This window comes from Thalassophryne amazonica, chromosome 8 (genome assembly GCF_902500255.1).
Source record: "Thalassophryne amazonica chromosome 8, fThaAma1.1, whole genome shotgun sequence".
Classification (NCBI taxonomy): domain Eukaryota; kingdom Metazoa; phylum Chordata; class Actinopteri; order Batrachoidiformes; family Batrachoididae; genus Thalassophryne; species Thalassophryne amazonica.
The window spans coordinates 115593219-115599416 of record NC_047110.1 but is presented as its reverse complement, the minus strand read 5'-3'; the positions used below and the strand labels follow the sequence as shown (position 1 = coordinate 115599416).

Genomic DNA, 6198 nt, shown 5'->3' with positions numbered 1-6198 from the left:
CCGGCATCAAGAGACTCCTGAATATATTCCTGCATAGCAGTGCGTTCTGGGCCTGACAACGAATACAGTGTTCCCCGGGGTGGACTTGCCCCAGGCAGGAGATCTATGGCACAGTCATAAACACGATGAGGTGGAAGTGATTTTGCTTAAGCCTTGCTAAATACTAGCGCTAAATCATGATAACAGGCTGGTACTCTCACGAGATCAGGAGGAACAGCAAGCGGTGGAGATTTTGACCTGATCAAACATTTCCCAGAGCAAGATGATCCCCACTCGCTTATTGTCCCATTGATCCAGTTGATATTAGGGCTGTGCTGTTGCAGCCAGGGGTGCCCCAGGATCACAGGGTGAGTCATCTTGTCAAAAACAAAGAAACAAATTGATTCCACATGGTTCTCATTTACAGTCAAACGTACGGACTGGTCTGGTCTTTATGGAGTGAGATGATGTAGAGTAGATGGGTGACAGCTGTCAAGAGATAATGAGTGACAGCTGTCACCCCCGGCTGTGTCCATGGCGGCAGCGCCCTCTCGTGCCTGAAGCCCGCACTTCAGGCAGGGCGCCCACTGGTGGTGGGCCAGCAGTACCTCCTCTTCTGGTGGCCCACACAACATTCTGTGCTAGTCACGGACTGTCCATAATTAACACCATGTTCGAACATAAGGATGCTCATAAGTGTAGTGGTACCAGAGCACCCTATGCTGAACTGGGAACATCTGGAGGAGCCCACTGTCCGACACATCTTCAACTCACACCTCTGGCAGAGCTTCTCTAGCATCCCTGTGGAGGTTGGGGGCATTGAACCAGAATGGGCAATGTTCGAAGCTTCCATTGCTGAAGCTGCAGTGGGGAGCTGTGGCCTGAAGGTCTTAGGTGCCTCAAAGGGTGGCAACCCTCGAACACTGTGGTGGACACCGGTGGTCAGGGAAGCCGTCCGACTGAAGGAGTCCTTCCGGGATAAGTTATCTCGGCAGTTGCAAGGTACCAACAGGCCCGAAGGGCAGCAGCCTCTGCTGTGGGGGAGGCAAAGCAGCGGGTGTGGGAGGAGTTTGGAGCAACCATGGAGAAGGGCTTTCGGTCGGCACCAAGGTGCTTCTGGTGGACTGTGAGGCACCTCAAGAGGGGATAACGGGGAACCATCCAAGCTGTCTACAGTAAGGATGGGACTCTCTTGACATCAACTGAGGATGTAATCCGGCACTGGAAGGAACTCCTGCATCAGACCGGAGCGCCCTCTATAGTTGGGGCAGAGCTGGAAGCTGATGGAGGATTTTCAGTAATTTCCCTGGTGGAAGTCACTGAGGCAGTCAAACAAAGGCTCCAGACAACACAGCTGTCAGGTTCATAGCGGCACACAAACCTCTCCACCACGATAAGGGGATGGTTCCCATAGAGGTTTTTTCCTCCCTGAAAGTTTGCTGTGCGCCCTCCAGTACTGTATGTGGCGGTAATGCCCCTCTCCGGTTTCCAAGCCTCTCTAAATCCATCAGACGAAGAGTAGTTGTAGACGTCACTGTTATGTGGGCGGGGCGAGGGGCTTGGCGCGGGGAGATTCGAGCTTCGCTGTAGTTCTTATGTTGTTGTTGTTGTTTTTGGCGCTTCGATGTTAAACTGGATGATTGTAATTTGTAAACCACCGCAGCGACACATACTCGGTGTTTGTCACGGAGTCATGCTGGTGTTTGTTGCGCCATATCAAGTCGGGATCAGCGGCTATTAGATCCTTTTCTGCCGGTAGGTGTTCTCTCTCGTTAGCATTAGCTTAGCTTAGCACAGCTACTGTCGAGCGTCTGTGGTTCTATTTTCTTCTGTTTTGTCATCCGAGTTTACGGACCACAGTGGAAAAGTTTTTATACTCAATTTTGTTATCCGGGTAATTAAATGTTCATTTTATGTTTGTAGTACTTTGTCTTACTAAATAAAATAACCAAGCAGTTAACGTCGTAACTCATAATATAGAAGTGACGTTTTACCGTCATAATGATTTGAACGCTCGTCTGTTGGACGAAGGTTTCCATGGTTGCCTGAGGATCGTTTGCTCCTTGTGGTTTTGTGTAACGGTCGTTGTCCGTTTTCGCTCGGAGGCCCGCGCTCGACCTCGGTCTCGAGTTGTGGTCGCAGCCGTTGGAAGCTCCACCAGGCCGGTGTTCTGCTTCAAACTCGCTGCCTCGCGTTTATCTACCGTCCAGAACCGTCCAGTGCAGACCAGAGCAGTCCACACAATAATGATTATCAATATAGTAATAAAAAATGCAATTTTTTGCCATCAGTTGCAGTAATCTTTATTTTCAACATCACTTTAATAGGCAGGAAATAAAATTATGTTAGCAGGGCCTTGAAGCTCACCTGGTTGAATAAAATATATGAGAGAGTGAAAAAAAAATTCAAAATTTTCCCTTTAAAGTTAATTCTTGTTTACCTAATTTTAGTATAATCCCTTACAGTGTCAGAGAACTCTGTGGATTATCCCCATCAAAGGAGGTGTGAAGTGTTCAGTGTAGAGCAGAGTTCAAGTAACACAAAGGTGTGATGAACCATATATACTCAAAATGGAGGTAAACTGGAAGCCCGAGAAGATCAGTGACTTAATTGAAAAAAATCCACCACATTGTCCAGCTACAGTTTAAAGATATCCGACGGGCACTGTATGGACAGGGGAACTTTCAGCTTGCCCCGCATGTACAGCACTTCAGAGTTGCACATGTAAACCGGACTGCGAAGACAGAGGACGAAAAGGAAAGAATATACCAAGACTTCATGAAACATAAAAAAAGTGTAAATATTCACACGTGCGTCAGCAGCTGATGCATTTTATTTTACTACGGAACAGCTGGTTGCTGTGCATTTATCTTACAAATCACCATATATTTTTATTCTGCTTCTCAAGACTGTGATCGACACACGACATAGCTGCTGACACTGAGCCACAGGAAGAGGAGAACAAATTGATTTAGTGCTGCTGTTTCCAAAGTATATGGGCGCGGCCATCTGGTGGACTGTGAAGGTACTGCAGGTAGTTTGCGAGAGGTTGTCTTCTTTCAGCTGCTCCTGTTAGGGGGCGCACTGATCTGTAATATATTACTGGATCGCCCATTGGCCCACACACTGCATAGTCCGCTGAAGCAAACCAGCGGCCATCTTGCCACTCCCAGCTTATGCAGACCGCAAATTAAGATAAGATTTTATTGATCTCACAGTGGAGAAATTCACATGTTACGTCAGCTCTTAAAAAACACAAGATGGGTGCGAGTAGGGATGGGTATTGATAAGATTTTATCTATCGATTCCACTTATCCATCCGATCCCTTATCGACACCCCTTGTGAATTTTCTGTGTACTTAGCTAAAAAAAAAATTAGCTTATTAGAACGTCAACAATTTCAAGTAATAACTAAACTGATTCTCTCATTTACTTATTTTTGTTCTTCGGATTATGCAAGATTGATCCCTCATAATCTATGCCTGCTATGATTAGCTATTTGATTTATTTTCTTTCTTTCTTTTATTACTTTCTTCACTTCTATTCTCACTTACTCATAAGACAAATACTCAATTATAAAAATTATCATTCCTTAATCAAAGTTTATACCTTTTGTGGAATCATCAGAAAGCTATATATATATATATATATATATATATATACACACACACACACACACACACACACACACACACACAGTGGGGTAAAAAAGTAGTCAGTCCCTGATTGTGCAAGTTCTCCTACTTAGAAAGATGAGAGAGGTCTGTAATTATCATCATAGGTACACTTCAACTATGAGAGACAAAGCGAAAAAAAAAAAATTCCAGGAAATCACATTGTAGGATTTTTAAAGAATTTATTTAATTATGGTGGAAAATAAGTATTTGGTTAATAACAAAAGTTCAACTCAGTACTTTGTAACATAATCTTTGTTGGCAGTGACAGAGGTCAAACGTTTCCTGTAAGTCTTCACCAGGTTTGCACACACTGTAGCTGGTATTTTGGTACATTCCTCCATGCAGATCTCCTCTAGAGCAGTGATGTTTTGGGGCTGTTGCTGGGCAACATGGACTTTCAACTCCCTCAACAAATTTTCTATGGGGTTGATATCTGGAGACTGGCTTGGCCACTCCAGGACCTTGAAATGCTTTTTACAGAGCCACTCCTTCGTTGCCCGAGTGGTGTGTTTAGGATCATTGTCGTGCTGGAAGACCCAGCCATGTTGCATCTTCAATGTTCTCACTGACAGAAGGAGGTTTTGTCTTAAAATCTCATGATACATGGTCACGTTCATTCTTCCCTTAACATGGATCAGTCGTTCTGTCCCCTTTGCAGGAAAACAACCCCAAAGCATGATGTTTCCACCCCCATGCTTCACAGTAGATATGGTGTTCTTGGAATGCAACTCAGCATTCTTCTTCCTCCAAACACAGCGAGTTGAGTTTTTACCAAAATGTTCTATTTCGGTTTCATCTGACCACATGATATTCTCCCAATCCTCTTCTGGATCATCCATATGCTCTCTGGCAAACTTTAGACGGGCCTGGACATGTACGGTCTTAAGCAGGGGGACACGCCTGGCACTGCAGGATTTGAGTCCCTCTCTGCGTAGTGTGTAGCTTTTGTTACTTTGGTCCCAGCTCTCTGCAGGTCCTTCATCAGGTCCCTCCATGTAGTTCTGGGATTTCTCTTCACCATTCTCATGATCATTTTGACCCCACTGGATGACATCTTGCGTGGAGCCCCAGATCGAGGGAGATTATCAGCGGTCTTGTATGTCTTCCATTTTCTTACAATTGCTCCCACTGTTGATTTATTCACACCAACTTGCTTGACTATTGTAGATTCACTCTTTCCAGCCTGGTGCACATCTACAATGTTCTTCCTGGTGTCCTTCGACAGCTCTTTGGTCTTGACCATGGTTGACTTTGGAGTCTGACTGTTTGAGGCTGTGGACAGGTGTCTTTTATACAGATAACGAGTTCAAACAGGTGCCATTTATACAGGTAACAGGTGGAGGACAGAAGAGCTTTTTAAAGAAGTTGTTACAGGTCTGTGAGAGCCAGAAATCTTGCTTGTTTGTGGGTGACCAAATACTTATTTTCCACCATAATTGACAAATAAATTCTTTAAAAATCCTACAATGTGATTTCCTGGATTTTTTTTTTTTTTCTAATTCTGTCTCTCATAGTTGAAGTGTACCTATGTTGAAAATTACAGACCTCTCTCATCATCAGAGTGTCAGGATCAACACCACCTCATCCTCCAGTATCATCCTGAACACTGGCTCACCCCAGGGTTTTGTGGTCAGTTCACAGCTGTACACATTGAATGACCTTCGACCACAGAGCCCAACACAAGAATAATCTTGTTAAGTTTGCAGACGATACAGCAGTGATCAGGCTCATTAGCCAAGGGGATAAGACAGCATACAGGCGAGAAGTGGAGAACCTGACAAGGTGGTGCAGAGACAACAGCCTCATCCTCAACACCCAGAAGACCAAGGAGATAGTTGTTGACTCCCGCAGGTCAGCCCCCACCACCCCCTCCCCCCTCTACATCAGTGGAACAGCCGTGGAGATCGTCTCCTCCATCGGGTATCTTGGAGTCCACCTCTCCAACACTCTCACCTGGCACACCGACACCACGGCTGTCATCAAGAAAGCCCACCAACGTCTCTATTTTTTGAGGAAATTGGGAAGGGCCGGACTGAACACTGAGGTCCTCGGGGCCTTCTACAGCTGTGCAGTGGAGAGTGTCCTGTCCTGCTGCCTCCCTGTGTGGTATGGTGGTGGAGAAGAAAGCGCTGCAGCGGGTGGTGAAGTCTGCATAGAGGACCATCGGATGCAGCTTAGCACCCACTGGGGACATCTACATCTCCAGATGTAGAGACAAAGCCGCCTGCATCCCCCGAGACTCCACCCACCCTGCGCACAGTCTGTTCACACCCCTTCCCTCTGGAAGGAGGCTGTGCAGCATCCGGGCAAAAACATCCAGACTGAAAAACAGCTTCTACCCAAATGCTGTCAGACTGTTGAACAGTTCAGCATCCACCACCAAACTCTGAACATTGGACTACATGCACATTGTCACCTTCTTAATACTCTAACGCTGCTGCTGCTGCCGACCCTCTGCCTTGTATATATGTTCTATGGCCACAGGGGTGCGCATATTGTACATTGCAAGAGTTATATTGCAAAAGTTTATACAATAGGTTAA

At 45.8% G+C, this 6198-nt stretch overlaps 1 protein-coding gene across 1 annotated transcript in view; it reads left to right on the top strand.

Annotated features, from left to right (window-relative positions):
• The first annotated feature begins 1514 nt into the window (after positions 1-1514).
• The window catches only part of rfwd3 (ring finger and WD repeat domain 3), a 40473-nt gene continuing 35789 nt past the window's right edge, over positions 1515-6198 (top strand). The window contains exon 1 of the mRNA XM_034177335.1: positions 1515-1734. The gene's annotated coding sequence lies outside the window, so the exon portion shown is untranslated. The remainder of the gene's footprint in view (positions 1735-6198) is intronic.